Source organism: Danio rerio, chromosome 5 (assembly GCF_049306965.1).
Source record: "Danio rerio strain Tuebingen ecotype United States chromosome 5, GRCz12tu, whole genome shotgun sequence".
In the NCBI taxonomy this organism is placed as follows: domain Eukaryota; kingdom Metazoa; phylum Chordata; class Actinopteri; order Cypriniformes; family Danionidae; genus Danio; species Danio rerio.
Genome location: NC_133180.1, coordinates 13,376,726 through 13,392,103, shown reverse-complemented (window position 1 = coordinate 13,392,103; position 15,378 = coordinate 13,376,726). Strand labels below are relative to the sequence as shown.

Here is a 15,378-nt window from a genome sequence, read left to right as displayed (position 1 = left end):
AAACTTTGCAAAGAAAATAAATTCATTTTGTTTCTAAAAATATGTTTTACACTTATAAAGCAAATACTTAAAAGTTAATTAAAAAAAATGTTTATAAATCTTACATACAGTAACATTGCTAGGTAAAATATACATATAACTTAAATGCAGTAGTGACACATCTGAATGGGTTGTATCTACTAAGGAATATTTTGTCAACTTTACCTGAATTTCTTTAGTTTATTCAACTGTATTGTTGCTTGAAGAAACTACATAACAAACTTGCGTGGAACCACTTGACCATATTTTTTATGTAAGTCCATAAAAATCAGTTTTTTGAGTGTGCAACAGCATTATGTTTGTTTGATTATTTTGTAAACCAGCAATGCTGTGTAAACCATGATCATTCCCTAAATGATTTTAACTGCATTATTTAAAACAGTCAAAATATGGTCAACCGCTAGAGCAGGCAGTTATAGGATAAAAAAGTATCTATTGTCATGATGGCAAAGCTAAAAGTAATCAGTTATTATAATTTAGATATTAAAACTATTATGTTTAGAAATGTGTTAAACCAATCTTCTTTCCTTTCAACAGAATTTGGGGAAGATTTACAGAGGGGCTAACAATTCTGACTTCAACTGTATGCTTCAATTCCATTTTTAAAGTTTCAATCTCTTTAGAGTTAAGAAATGTGTTGGCTTTCATGCTAAAAACACACAAAAGTTTTTTTTGTAAACAATGTACAGGACTGTGGCTTAATTATGCAATGCTTATTTATAACACTCAAGTGATATTGAATGGGAAGATTTTGGCTGAAATGATGATTCTACTTCTAAAGCTTTTAAGTGACTTTCAAAGCTCTCTTTGTATAATATATCAGTGACCTCTTGGTACATAATAATAAAATTCTATTTTTTATCCAGGTATACTAACGCATTCTTTCTTGTTATTTTATTTTGTGCATTATTTGATGTCTTTTATGATCTACCACTAACAGTCTCTGCTTTGAAATAAAAATGTAAAAGATAATTGTGACTCTCAAAGAATTCTCAATTTTTTATGTCAAAGTTAAAAATATTAAATAAATATTATAATATAAAAGACTAAGACAAACTTCATTGTTCTAGAATTTGTATTTTTTTTATAAATCTCCTACTGCAACTGTACATTTATGAAGTGTAAGATGTAAATTTATTTGATAAAAGTTAAAAATTAGAATCAACCTTCTTGTTATTTTGTGCATGATCAGAGTCTTTGTGCCACACAGAAAGTCTGCTCATGTAATGTCCTTTCATATGCCAAATGATGTTCTTTTTGTTATTAAACTTTATTTATTGTTTTATAGCCATTCAAACACAACTTCCAAATTTGGTCCAACCAGCACAACAGTTGACAATAAAACATATAATATACAAACAATACATACAGAAATATAGTGATAATAGATAAATACAATAATAAATACATAAAAAAAGAGAACAAATAATATTAAAATAAATACAAAAATCACTAATTATTGCTGTGCATTGTGGGATTGATTAAGTGCACTTCATAATGTCCACTATGGTTTCGAACACCAAATGGGTGCTTCCTCAAATAGTGCCCCACATAGGAGGGGATTTCGGATACAGCCATATACATAGAGTTTCCAAAATAAGAGTCGCACATTCTGTTCATAGAAAATATAATAATCTATTTCATAAATAAAAAAAAATAAGAGTAAACAATTAGTAACAATTGTGGTAATCTCACTAGGAAATATTGTGGCCAAGGAAAAACTACTGGGGGTGAGCATATTAATGAAGCCGTGTGGAACATCAGAGTCTGTTGCTGCATCCCAAATGGCACACTATACACTGTGCTCTATGTACTTATGTACTTACACACTCAACAGCATAGTAGATGAATGTAGTGTTGTCCCAAACGAAACACTAGCGATATTTCACTAACCTTAAATTCAATTCGTTTCCCAGATTTGACGTTTGCCAAGCTAGTAAAATAAATAACCAAACCACCAAAGAGTACATGCCATGAGAATAACCGCATTCACCATCGGGGGGTGGCATAATTACTCTCGTAGGCCAATTTAGCTTTCGCTATCCAAAATAAATAAAGTAAACCAACGTCAGTGCTCCATAGCTCCGCTCTCTTCCACTATAAGAGCAAAGCTGCGGCCATTGAGTGTGTGAAATGTCCAACATTTTACACTTATTTTCAATGGTTGAATAAGTTAATCATACAGGTGTTTTAAATCCACTTATTCTTTTGCACTACTTACACTATTTATACAACAAAATGGCATAGAATAGTGCACAAGTATGCGATTTGGGATGCAACTTGGGACAGAACTTTGTTCAGATTGGCCTGTTTTCCAACAGTATTTCACACTGATGGGATTTACTTTAGAATGAGGGAGCAACAGTGTTTGAGGCACATCGTATGTCATTACCATGTACTGAAATCGTATTAATCAGCTATGCCTAGATATATCCAGATTTTCATTCTATGGCACCTTTAATCAAAACCAGCATTTCATAAATCATTAGATTATTGAGGGAATACTAAATCAAAAGTGTGTGGTTTAATCAGACCGCATTCGAAACAGTCATTCGGCAGCCGCATAGTGTTTTTGGATTGACAACATTGTGTAACATCCCTAATGGATATTTTGGCATCAGTTATAACATTAAAACAAGTATAGAGGAAATGAAAGAAGAACGACAGGGTGAGACAGACCTCAGTTAAAGCACAAGTTGGAAAACAATGAATTCGCTTTTTCCCCCATCTAGGACATGCATGCTGCCTTTTAGTGCTCGACTAATCTTGGCAGCGAAAGAGATCTAGTGTATTGTTCAGTTAAGAGCTTCCTCTCAAACGCAGGTCAGCAAGTACAAAGTGAATGAGACTGCATCTACGTCCAAATACAGATGTTAAGCGCTAGACAGACCTTAAAGTTTATCCCAAAAATGTATATTCTGTTATTAATTACTTACCCTCATGTCATTTCAATCTCCTGAGACCTCCGTTCATTTTCAGAACACAAATGAAGTCCATTTAAATTAAATCCAAAAGCTCTTTCAACCTTTATAGACAGAAAAATTTTGAAGCCTAAAAATAGAAGGAAAAAAAAAACATCGTCAAAATAGTGACTTCAGTGCTTCAAATGTAAACAAACAAAGCTCCAAGAACACTTTTGTTTTCACTAATGGCATTAAATTGGTGATATTAAAGAAATCACATCTTTCCTGCAGCGATCGAGCCGGTGTGATTCTATTAAAACATTCTTTTTTTTTTTTGGATGATTTTCCAATAAGCCAGGGGTGTCCAACCTCAGTCCTAGAGGGCCGGTGTCTTGCTGAGTTTAGCTCCAACTTGCTTCAACACACCTGCCAGGAAGTTTCTAGTATATAGTAAAGCTGGGGTCACACTAGAGTTTGATAATGCGAAATTCTGTTGTGCGGCGCTGCGAAAAGGGATGAGAGTAAACAAGATTATAAGGCATTAAAAAAGCGAGTGATTGCTCCAAGTTTTACATTTCTGTCCAGAGAGGTCATGCTTTGATCCTCGGTTGGTCTCACGCAGTCAAGTGATGCGATTTCGCAGGTCAGAGTTCACCAAGCTTGAACTTTGCACCGCAGCAACCTGCGAAACTAGACGCATGACCCTGGCTGCGTCTGAAACCGCATACTTCCATACTATATAGTACGCTAAAATCAGTATGCGAGCCGAGTAGTATGTCCGAATTCAAGTAATTAGAAAATAAGTAGGCGAGAAGTACCCGGATGACTTACAACTTCCGGCAAGATTCTGAAGTGCGCAGAGAGAATTCATGAATGGAAGTGAGGCGACGCAACTGACGCAGGTAGGTCACGTGACCATGACAAAATGGCGGATGTAGTACGTCCGAATTCCATTCATGCTTTTCACATTCATACTGTATAGAACGTACTTTTCTAACGGCCGAGTAGTACGTTTAAATTCAAATGCAGCACCTACTGAGTAGTAGGCGGTTTCGGACGCAGCCCCTGCGTTTCCCCGCCCAGTGTGACCGCAGCTTAAGAGCTTGATTAGCTGTTCAGGTGTGTTTGATTAGGGTTGGAGCTAGAAGTTGCGTCATAATCACATACTTATGCACTATTCTACACCATTTTGTAGTATAAATAGTGTAAGTAGTGCGTTCACACTGAAAACTCTAAAAATAGTAAGTGCACTTTAATTACCCGGATGACGCACTCATTCAGGTGGTAAAATTAAGTGTGGAATGATGGACACTTCACGCACTCAACGATCGCAGGTTTGCTCACGTAGAGGAAAGGGCGGAGCTATCGGGCGCACATGTTGAATAACTTTATTTATTTTGGATGGTGAAAGCAAAATTCTTCCACGAAAGGGATTATAGCGCCTCCCGATGGTGAATGCGGTTATACTCATGACAGATATTATTTGATAGTGTGGTCATTTATTTAATTGATTTAGCAACCGTCAAATGTCATCAGGGAAACGGTTTGAATTTTGGCTTAGTAAAATAAACATTAGTGTGCCATTTGGGACAACACTACATACATATATTATGCTGTTGAGTGTGTGCATAAGTGCATAAGTACATAGTGCATGAGTGCATAGTGTATAGTGTGCCATTTGAGACGCAGCTATACTCTCCAGGACACCAGCCCTCCAGGACCGAATTTGGACACCACTGCAAAATTTATGTTTTTAAATGCACAAAACTCATTTTACTCATAAGGGTTTCTAGATTTTTTGATGGTAAATTTGGAAACGTAGTGAAAAATGCAAGTAGCAGTAAGGATTACAGCAAGTATCAGGATGACATTTTTAATTACTCTGTCTCCGACTGTTTTAATTACTCCGACATCTGCAGAAGAAACTCATAAAAACTGAGGATGGCTTGAAGAAATTAAAATGTGGTAATTTATGAGGTAATTAAAATTTAGGTGAACTTTTTCTTTAAGATTATTCTGACAGGCCTTATATAAAAATCTAATACATTTTTAAACATCCTAACCATTCAACCAGTAACCTGATAAATAAGATGTCATGCCCTTGACAATCTAAAGCTATTGATTTTTTAGGACATGCACTGATGTTTCCACAGAGGCACCTCTCCAGGATGAAGACATTAACATTCATGGCAGACGATGAGGCCGATTCATAATTCATTAGATCTCTGATCTTCTGTATAGTATGTTGTGACCTGTATGGCTCTTTCCTCTAGGAAAAGCCATATTTGAGACACTTCACTGAAGGAAATAAACGCCTTATCATGAAATGATATATTATGCTTGTCCTTTTATCCTTCAGTTGATGTTGTCAGCACTCCACCATTAATCTTTACTGATTTTCTTTCATTGCCAGCAGGGGGCATCATATACAGTAGATGTTCTCTCAGGATCTTTGCCTATGCTTGTGGTAACTAAAAATTTGATTATAAATCTGTTGCCAGATGCTACAAAGATGTCAGATGGCTGCTGTAAAAACAGACTGTTGGAACAAGACTGAATCACTAACACACATCTATTAATTTATTGGTGCCATAAAGGAACACTTTTATTTTAAAATAGGCTCATTTTCAAGTCACCTATGTTGAACAGTTGATTTTTGAATCTATTCAGTTGACATCCGGGTCTGGTGGGAGCACTTTTAGCTCAGCTTAGCATAAATCATTGATTCAGATTAGACCATTAGCATCTTGTAAAAAAAAAAAATAAATAAAATCGAGAGTTGTGATCATTTTCAAGTTCTTAGTACATGATTTAACTAGAGCAGAGTCAAGCTTTAAATTAGAAAATTTATCAAAACTCTTTATTGAGTGAAATGCTATTGGTCAACTGAATCCATGATTTATGCTAAGCTAAGCTAAAAGTGCGGACCTGAAGATTGCCTGAATGCATTTATAAAACACGACTGCAGTAAAAACAGACTGAGCAGTGGACAATTAGGAGAACGATCATGTTGCTTTAGTTCATTTCATCCCCCATGGACCAAAAAAATGTGTAATTCGTCTTCCACAAAAAAAAAAAAAAAAAACAGAGTACCTGATTCACCTTCAGCATCTAATAGTAATGACCAAAGCATACTGGACCCAGGTAAGAAAGCTCCAAACATTTCGAGTCACAGCGCTAGCAATAATGGAAACACAAAATGCAGTAAACACCAAGATAGTTACCTGAATTATGGTTTTGTTCAGTTTTTTCGAAACAAAAAGTCCCTGACCCAGCCACAGTTTATCTGCACCAAAGACGACTCGTCATCCCTAATACTGCAAGGTGTACCCAATACAAATGGCCTACTGATGTTTTGCTGTTATATTTTACATTAGGCTATTATTTGTGCATAAACATATCTAGATATAGTAATAAACATGTCGTTTGTTTGAAAACAACCTTTTTTTGTCATACCTACTGCAAACTTATACCTACTGCAAACCGACTGCCTTACAATACTTTCCAGGGGAAAAGGGGGTCTCAGGAAAAAAAAGGTTGGGAACCACTGCCTTAAAGGAACACTCCACTTTTATTTTGAAATAGGCTCATTTTCAAGTCAGCTATGTTGAACAGTTGATTTTTACAATTGTTTGAGTCTATTCAGGTGATCTCCAAGTTTGGTGGGAGCATTTTTAGCTTAGCATGAATCATTTAATCGGATTAGACCGTTAGCATATTGTTAAAAAAAGGATTAACAAAAAGAGTTTTGATCATTTTCAATTTAGTACATGATATAACTACAGAAGAGTTAAGCTTTAAAATAGAAAATTGATTAAAACATTTTTTGAGTGAGATGCTAATGGTCTAATCTGAATCAATGATTTATGCTAAGGTAAGCTAAAAGTGCAGACCTGGAGATTGCCTGAATGCATTCATAAAACATGGCTGCAGTAAAAAAAAAGACTTTAAAAAGATTCTGATTGATATCCGGGTCTAGCAGGAGCACTTTTAGCTTAGCTTAGAATAGCATAAACCATTGTATTGAATTAAGACCATTAGAATCTTGTTAAAAAAAAGTACATAAAATGGATACATTTCTAGAAAATAATAACTTTGGATTACACATCAGTCTTAGTACATGATGTAACTACAAAAGAGTCGAGCTTTAAAATAGGAAAATTATCAATATTCTTTTTGAATTTTTTGAGCAAGACGCTAATGGTCTAATCCGATTCCATGATTTATGCTAAGCTAAGCTAAGCTAAAAGTATAGATGTGAAGATTGGCTGAATGCATTAAAATATGATACAACTGACCAGTTTGACTCTAGCGAACTTGTAAAAAAAAACTGGAATGTTGCTTTAATATATTGTGATAAGCGTTTCTTCAACATAAACAGATAATTAGATGCGTTTCAATGTAATTGGCAAGCACAAGTTGAATCAGTGACTCTCCCCTGAAATGAAGCGTGTCCTTTCTCCATATCAGATTGTTCTCTGATCCGACAGCATATTTAATGAATATGAAATCAGAGAGCTTGTCTTTTGTGATGAGTGCAGCGAAAAGAGCTTCTCGGAGCCTTTTGACTCTTTCACTAATAATTACAATGTGAGAAGCCTATCTTTTTACTTTGTCCATTTCACAAAGGCAGTCAAAACACAACAGACAAAAGATAAATATAGATTGTTGCATTACAGTTGGTTTCTAAGCATAGTGGGTGGTTGCTAGGGTGTTCTGAGAGATATTTAAGACTTTGCTATGCAGTCATTTGCTTGATATTAGTTTGTTGCTATGTAGTTCTTTTTGTGTTTTTAGCATACTGTTATGTTCTGAGTACACTGCTAAAAGGTTTGCTTGGGGTTGCTTTTTCAGCATGTAGCCACCGTGTCCTGTAGTTCCTAAAGTGTCGTGTGTCGTTTTTTTTTGCAGTTATTAAAATATTTTAAGTGGTTTTTATGCAGTCTAAGTAGGGCTGGGCGATATGGCATAAATGCAATCTAATTATTTTCCATATTAAACGATAACAATATATATTTTGATATAAGTTGTTACTGCATCCTGATGTAAAAGATTACCCCAGCAATGAATGAAGCTATAACAATTAGAGGGTGCATTAAATGGCATACCATTATCCCCCAATACATTTTTGAGTGGACGATAATTCAATACATCTCTAATACCTCTGATAACATCTCTAATAAAAGTGATACACTTTTAGATTCCCATTGTTGCACATTTGATTGGCTCTTAGATCAATTGAGTTTAAAAAAATTCAAAGGTTTTATTGTTATTGACATAAATTTTATCGCAATTCGATATAATATCGTTTATCGGCCCAGCCCTAATTCTAATGCAGTTATTTGAGTGTTCTCGGTGGGTGTTAAGCTTGATTTACACTTTCATCTGGTGCTGCGTCATGGACCTCCGCTGACTGCACGCACACCTCACGAAACAAACAAGTCTTTTGTACTTGACACGTTCGCCGTTTTGATTTTCTTTAAAACAACAGGGGGCGGTCAAAAGAAACCCACCGTAAAATCAGACAGATAAACAGAGAAGTAGAAAGTTTCCAGAACTATATCATTTCATTAATATCATTCAATATTTTTAAATGAATTATTTTTTATAAATAATTTTAATGATTATAAAGATTTTTATAACCATTCAAAATCTTTTTATTTTTAAACTTGCTTTTCATATCTTGGACAGTTTCACCTTTTAAAGTTTTTTAAAATATTAAAGACAACAGAACATAAGTTGCTCTACGAATATATATATATATATATATATATATATATATATATATATATATATATATATATATATATATATATATATATTATGGCAAGGATAAAAGGCAAAATAAAATACACTTACTAAAAATCTAAAAACTAAAGACATTTTTATTTTTAGCACTCAACAATTCACACATTACTGTCTTATTTTAGTTTTGTAAATATTAAATTGTTTTAAATTCAAAGTTGTGATATATACATCAGTGTAAAAACAATGAATGGAGGAAAATTCTATTCTATAATTTTGAAATTCTATAATTGTGGGTCTCCACTTTTGCCATGGCTTCTCTTTTTGGTTTTAACAAACTTATCCTTTAAGTTTTTCTAAACTTTTCAACAAAAACTTCTTTTCCTTTCCTGCTACTGTTGCAATTTCTACAGTAAATATCTTTCAAATTTTCCATTTACTTCACAGTCAACTTTTGAGGCTGGTTGTTTGTCGTCTATTTGGTATTGATTTTGTATTGACTATAATGAGGCATTACTTTCTGGTTTCATATCGAATCTATAACACACACACACACACACACACTTACACACACACACACGCACACACACACACACACACATATGAAATCCACATCTAGACTCAAGAGTGGGAGCGACAAATTGGCTCAGTGGTTAGCACTGTCGCAAGAAGGTTGCTTGTAAGTCCCACTGTATCAGTTGGCGTTTCCATCTGGAGTTTGCCTGTTCTCCCCATGTTGGCATGGGTTTTCCTCCGGGTGCTCCGGTTTCCCTAAGTCCAAAGACCTGCGCTATAAGGGAATTGAATAAACTAAGTTGGCCGTAGTGTATGAGTGTGAATGAGTGTGTATGGATGTTTCCCAGTACTGGGTTGCATCTGGAACGACATCTGCTGTGTAAAACTTAATATAACTTAGATAAGTTGGCGGTTCATTCCACTGTGGCGACCCCAGATTAATAAAAGGACTAAGCCAAAAAGAAAATGAATGAATGAAATTGGCAGTTCATTCCGCTGTGGGGACCCCTAATGAATAAATGGACTAAGCTGATGGAAAATTAATGAATGAATAAACTCAAGCATAGCATTTTACTTATCATTGCTTGGGTATTTTAAACATCTCTTTACTCTCAAGTGAACAATTAAAGAACTTTACATGACGTATCTCAAGACCTTTAACACACGCCACTGTTAACCACTAACAATACAAACACGACCATCTCCAGGGGAACACTGCCTGTGCATGCTGTACACACATCAGCAAGATGTCATCTGCTAAAACGACAGTAAAAGAGAACAAGCTCAATAAATCGAAGGAGAATAAAGGAGATCACAGGAACAGTGTGATTTAGATAGTGGTCAGCCAAAGAAAGTAGATTGATAGTTTGAGAGGGTGACAAACAAATAAAAAAAGAGGAGAGATGGAGGTGCAGGAGAAGTGGTGGGGGGAATATGAAGAGCGAAAGGGAAAGTGGAGCGCTGGGAAAATTCATGCTGTGTTAGCATCCCCGAGCAACTCCATCAATACTGCATACAGCTGAGTTACTGGCAAGAGTCCTGCTGCTGCAAACCCCAACCTCCGCCAGAGCGAGAGAGAGAGAGAGAGAGAGAGAGAGAGGGAGAGCGAGAGAGAGTAAAACAGAAAGAAGGGGGTAAAAAGAGAGGGTGTTTATGAAAGACAAGCACAAAAGCAGAGAAAGAGAGTGTGAGCAGTTCTTACAAGCGTTCTGGTGTGTGTGTGTGTGTGAGCGAGGTTCGTAGTGGGACTGTGTCTTGATCTCGGGCTACTGCAGTGGAAGCGTGAGGAGGAGGCAGGAGAGGAGATTGTGCTGCGCTCTGGAATTCTCCATAGGAAAGAGGAATAATAGCATTGATAACACTAGACTGGATACCTAGTGCTCTTTCAGTGGGTTACGCACCTTTGGCCTTGAGCTGAAAACTCCTGCATACACCTGATTTAGACTGGACTATGTGAGTACATATTATTACCTCTCAGTTTGATAGGGTTATGCAATTGTGATTGTAATCTGCAAGCACATGGAACGGGGTCTTATCAGATTTGGTAAACTTCTGTGAGCAGATAAGATAAAGTTCTGTACGTGTGAGGATGTATTTTGGTCATGTACTGTACAGTAGACTGCTGCAGATTTTGAGGAGATGGAATTTTAAAGCATGGTGCATTGAGATGTCAGATGATGAACTTCTCAGCTTTCGCTTTTTAGTATCTCACATCACAATGAGGAAAAACAAAAGACTTTTTTAAATTTACGATTGTGATTTTCGGGTATGCTAAGCTCAAATCTGGTTATTTTTGTTGTCAGTTTTAGACCACAGGGTTACATTAAGGTTATCAAGGTAACTAATAAATAGTATTTAGAAAACATTGCAATAGTTTTCAGGAAAAAAAAGCTATTCATGGGGAGGTACTTCAAAATAAAGGTACAAAAGCTGTCACTGTTTCTTTTCTGAAAAGATGCACGTTTATTTGTTTGAAATAGTCAAAAAATATCCATATTTTAGCAGTTTTCTATAATTTGTCATTTATTTTATATATATATTTTTAACTTTCCCTGTTTATTTATCTTTTTGAATTGCATTATGGGACCTTGATCTTTCTTCCAACAACTTTTAATCTTGAAAAGTAAAAAAAAGTGACTTTTATGAACATTTTTAATAGTTTAAAGTGTTGATTGTCTGGGTTGGTGTTGTATATTACGCTACAAAAATCTTGTAATAAACTGCCAGTACATTTTCTGTTATTTTAAAGATGTATTTGTCTATATATTGAAACTTATACATTATATTGTTTCAAACTTTTAAAATGTCAATAAAAGTCATTTTGTTAAACTAAATTTTCAACATCAAAATTCGACAGAGCAGAGATCATCATCCCATAATGCAATTCACAACCATAGATACACGGAAAACCAAGAGAATCACAAAATACAGTATTTTTTACAGTGTATATTGGTACATTTAAATACAAATTAGTACTTTAAGTATATATATTAGTACCTAAAAAAGTACTTTTTTTGTAAATGTATTACCCAAGTGACAACACTCATACCTTTAGGTAGCTCTTGTACCTAAATATATTTCATTTTGCTAATGTAAAAGTACTTACTATACATAAAGTGTACATTTACTATTGTATGTTTTGAAACAAAACCACCTCAGTGTCAGATTCTGTAGCTTTTTCTTTTTTTTTTTTGAGTGGTTATGAGTAGACTGAATATACATAATCACACTCTAAAAAACATTGAGTTATTTATTTAACCCAATGGTTGAGTTAAACATATTTGGTGCTTTGTTGGGTTATTTTTAACCTTTATTAGTTTATTTATTAATAACTCAACCAGTTGAGTTAAACATTTGGTGCTTTGTTGGGTAATTTTTAACCTTTATTTAGTTATTTATTTAATAACTCAATTAGTTGGGTTAAAAATTTAGAATTTCATCAGTCAACTGATTTAACTGAAACAAAACAGCTGTATTAATATGCATGCGTAATGTTGTTTTTTCATAAAGTTAATTTAAGCTGTAACTCAATAATATTCTTTTTTTTATCAAATTACCTCCCCGTGTCGTGTCTTTATATCCGTTTCACCATCCAAAACCATCTTTTAGATGCATTTGGATGTGGTTAATATGTATTGTTCTTAGTGGGCACCGAGCGAAGCCTGCTGCAGCTGCTGGACAGTCTCTACAGCACACAGAGCTCCATATTCTGCTCCAACAACACATGATTTTCTGCTTGCACAGTTTTTAACTGTCTACTTTGTTCTGTTTCTTCATTGTTTGGAATTCCTAATTTATTTTAACAAAAGTTTCTGGAACTAAAATGTAATGGAAATAAAGCATTTTCAATATATTTTTTAAAAAGTTTGTTATTTATTTACACAGCCAGAATTATGAAATTAATAGTAGTACTAACAATAGTAATACCAGAATGGAAAAAATAACATTTAATCTAAATAACCCATTGCATTGGATTAAATTATATAACCCAATGCACTGGGTTAAAATAACCCATAGTTGGGAAGGTGCTATAATAACATATAGTAGGGTTATATGTTGTGGTATTTTTGACCCAACTATTTTAACAGAGCATGAATGAAAAAAAAAATGAAAGAAGGGAAAATTCATTGTGAAACCAAGTTTAATGGAGTAAACCACACTGTAACAAAATATCCGTAAATTAACGGTTTCCTGTATTTTGTGATTCATGTTTTTATTATTATTATTATTATTATATTTTTTTGCTTTTGAATTGCATTATGAGACCATGATCTTATTTCTGACAACATTTAACCTTAAAAAGTTGGGGAAAATGACGTTTATGATCATTTTTAATAGCTTAAAGTGATATTTTGTCTGGGTTGGTGTTGCATATTACCCTACATTAAACTGGAAGTACATTTTCATTTATTTTACAGACCTGTATTTATCTCTATATTACTTCTTCTACATTATATTACTTCAAACTATTAAAATGTTAATAAAAGTCACTTTTAGCAAAGATCAGCATCCCATAATGCTATCTATAATATAAATATAAAATCCGGAAACTGTTATTCATCAGATATTTTACAACCTCTTGTACCTAAATATTTCAATTTGTTAATATAAAAGTACATATTAGTGCATAAAGTGTGCATATCTTTGAAAACGAACCCCCTCAGTGACAGATATTGTCAAGTTACTGTTTAGATGAGTGGTTATGAGTGCAATCTTTATATAAAAATATATTTATAAGAAGACTAAATGTGAATAATCCTGAATGCCTGGAGAAAAAAATGAAATAGCTTTTTACATAAATTTTATAATTTACATTATAAAACAAGTTTACTAGAGAATACTACAAGACAAATATTTCAGTCTTTCTAAGTTTCACATTTATTTAGAATTATTTATTCAGTTTGTTCAAATTTATTTAGTAAATAAATAAGTTTGTACACCAGTTTTTTGGTCAATATACTGCATATTTCAGATATAAAAGTATTGCTGAGCTTAAGTATCATTTATTTTTAAATATAAATATAAAGATTACTAACAGTATTAAAGCTGAGTGCATACACAACGACAAAAATTGCAACGTTTTTCTTTCTTGCTTCGTTTTCTTTAAGTTTTGCAAAGACTGTATATATAAAATAATCTCCTTTTACAATTATTCATTAAAAACTACTAATAATGTGTATGTATTTCGTAATTGCTATTTTGGTTGTTAGGTACTTGTGACTAGGTACAGACTGAACACTCGGTACTCATGTGCCTGTCACGTTTATCACGTTTATAGAGAAACAACAGTAAAATTGCCCCCAAAACACTGTAATGCATACATTTTTCCCAGTTTTAGTTGAAAATTGTATCTTACAGCTTGTTTTCTGTTGAATTCCCTCCAGTGATTCGCATTTAGACAGAAAAAAAAAGATTTAAGAGCATTTGAACATTTCGACCAAACGCTTTTCAAGGACCATTTCCTTTGACTTGTAAAGTAAACTAGCAAAGTAACAGCTAGAATTATGAGTCTGCGCCTTAACCCACAATGTACTAAAGGTTACCGTCTAAATTCCACAAGCAGATCAGCTCTGAACTCCAGTGAACTTCTGATAATGCAAAAGACTTACAGCGAGTCACACAGCTTTCAGCTGAACTCAATGAGCATGAATAAACACATCAAATATCAGAAGAAGGCAGAACCGAACGCCACTGGAGTTGTGATGTTTGTTTCTTGTTTTTCCCGAGCTCTTGATGAGGAATCTGATTAGCTGTAAGCCAACATTTGAATTTCATTTGCACTGTAATAATCCTGTGGCAGCTCGGAGTGATAAACTGAAGTCAAACAAAAGCCTCTTTGCATCGCACTACAACTCCAGACGGCTATTGTAGTTTTGGGGATTAACAGAAAAATGTTATTGCTCAGATGTTGTTTTTAAGGGGACCATAGGGGGACTGGACTGGCTGACGAAAAGAGGTGTGATATTACTATGGAAATACTCATATTATTGCGTTGAAGAGTTAATTTTGTCTCTGATATTTCTCCTAAATTTCAAAAACAATAAATTACCAAAGATGCAACTTAATATTAAACATATAAACTGAAATTGATTTTTATTATAAATTATTTTGCCATTCTTGGCTACTCATGTTTTATTTTAAACATTTTTTATTGCATTGCATGTTATTTCATGTTATTTAATTTTTTTTTATTATTATGGAAATTGTGTCATAAAATCAATATATTTTTGGCAAATCCTTATTTTAAGATAGAATAATCATTAGATTGGGAGCTTTAAATAAATGCAATAATTACTTGCAAATAGTTTATTTACTGTTCTTTTTAAAATTAGCACTATGTGAAAAATGTAGATATTAATTGAATTATTTTATAGACTAGTAGCTGGGTTATTACATTTTGCTCTATTATTCTACTCTATTATTTCAGAAATATCATAAATTCAGTACAGTATATATATATATATATATATATATATATATATATATATATATATATATATATATATATATATATATATATATATATATATATATTATGGGTTTAACGACTTTAGAATTTTGGAATTCGACTCAAATATTATCAAAGTTGAGACGATGTAGACTAGTCGCTGGTGACATCATCAATTAAGGAAATATATCCACATGCTGCTTGACTGCTCATAGCACATTGCAAAAA

General features: G+C 33.7%; 1 protein-coding gene and 1 long non-coding RNA gene across 4 annotated transcripts in view; one reads left to right on the top strand and one right to left on the bottom strand.

Moving 5' to 3' along the window:
- Window positions 1–1,894: 1,894 nt before the first annotated feature.
- Window positions 1,895–15,378, bottom strand: part of LOC141385764 (uncharacterized) — a 52,968-nt gene continuing 39,484 nt past the window's right edge. Inside the window, exons 3-4 of the long non-coding RNA XR_012406741.1 lie at window positions 2,976–3,090; window positions 1,895–2,893 (exon numbers count right to left, since the gene is read on the bottom strand). This is a non-coding gene — a long non-coding RNA (uncharacterized lncRNA). The remainder of the gene's footprint in view (window positions 2,894–2,975; window positions 3,091–15,378) is intronic.
- The window catches only part of aifm3 (AIF family member 3), a 61,645-nt gene continuing 56,631 nt past the window's right edge, over window positions 10,365–15,378 (top strand). For all 3 annotated transcript variants that reach the window (XR_012405682.1, XM_009301227.5, XM_005165035.6), the window contains exon 1: window positions 10,365–10,655. The gene's annotated coding sequence lies outside the window, so the exon portion shown is untranslated. The remainder of the gene's footprint in view (window positions 10,656–15,378) is intronic.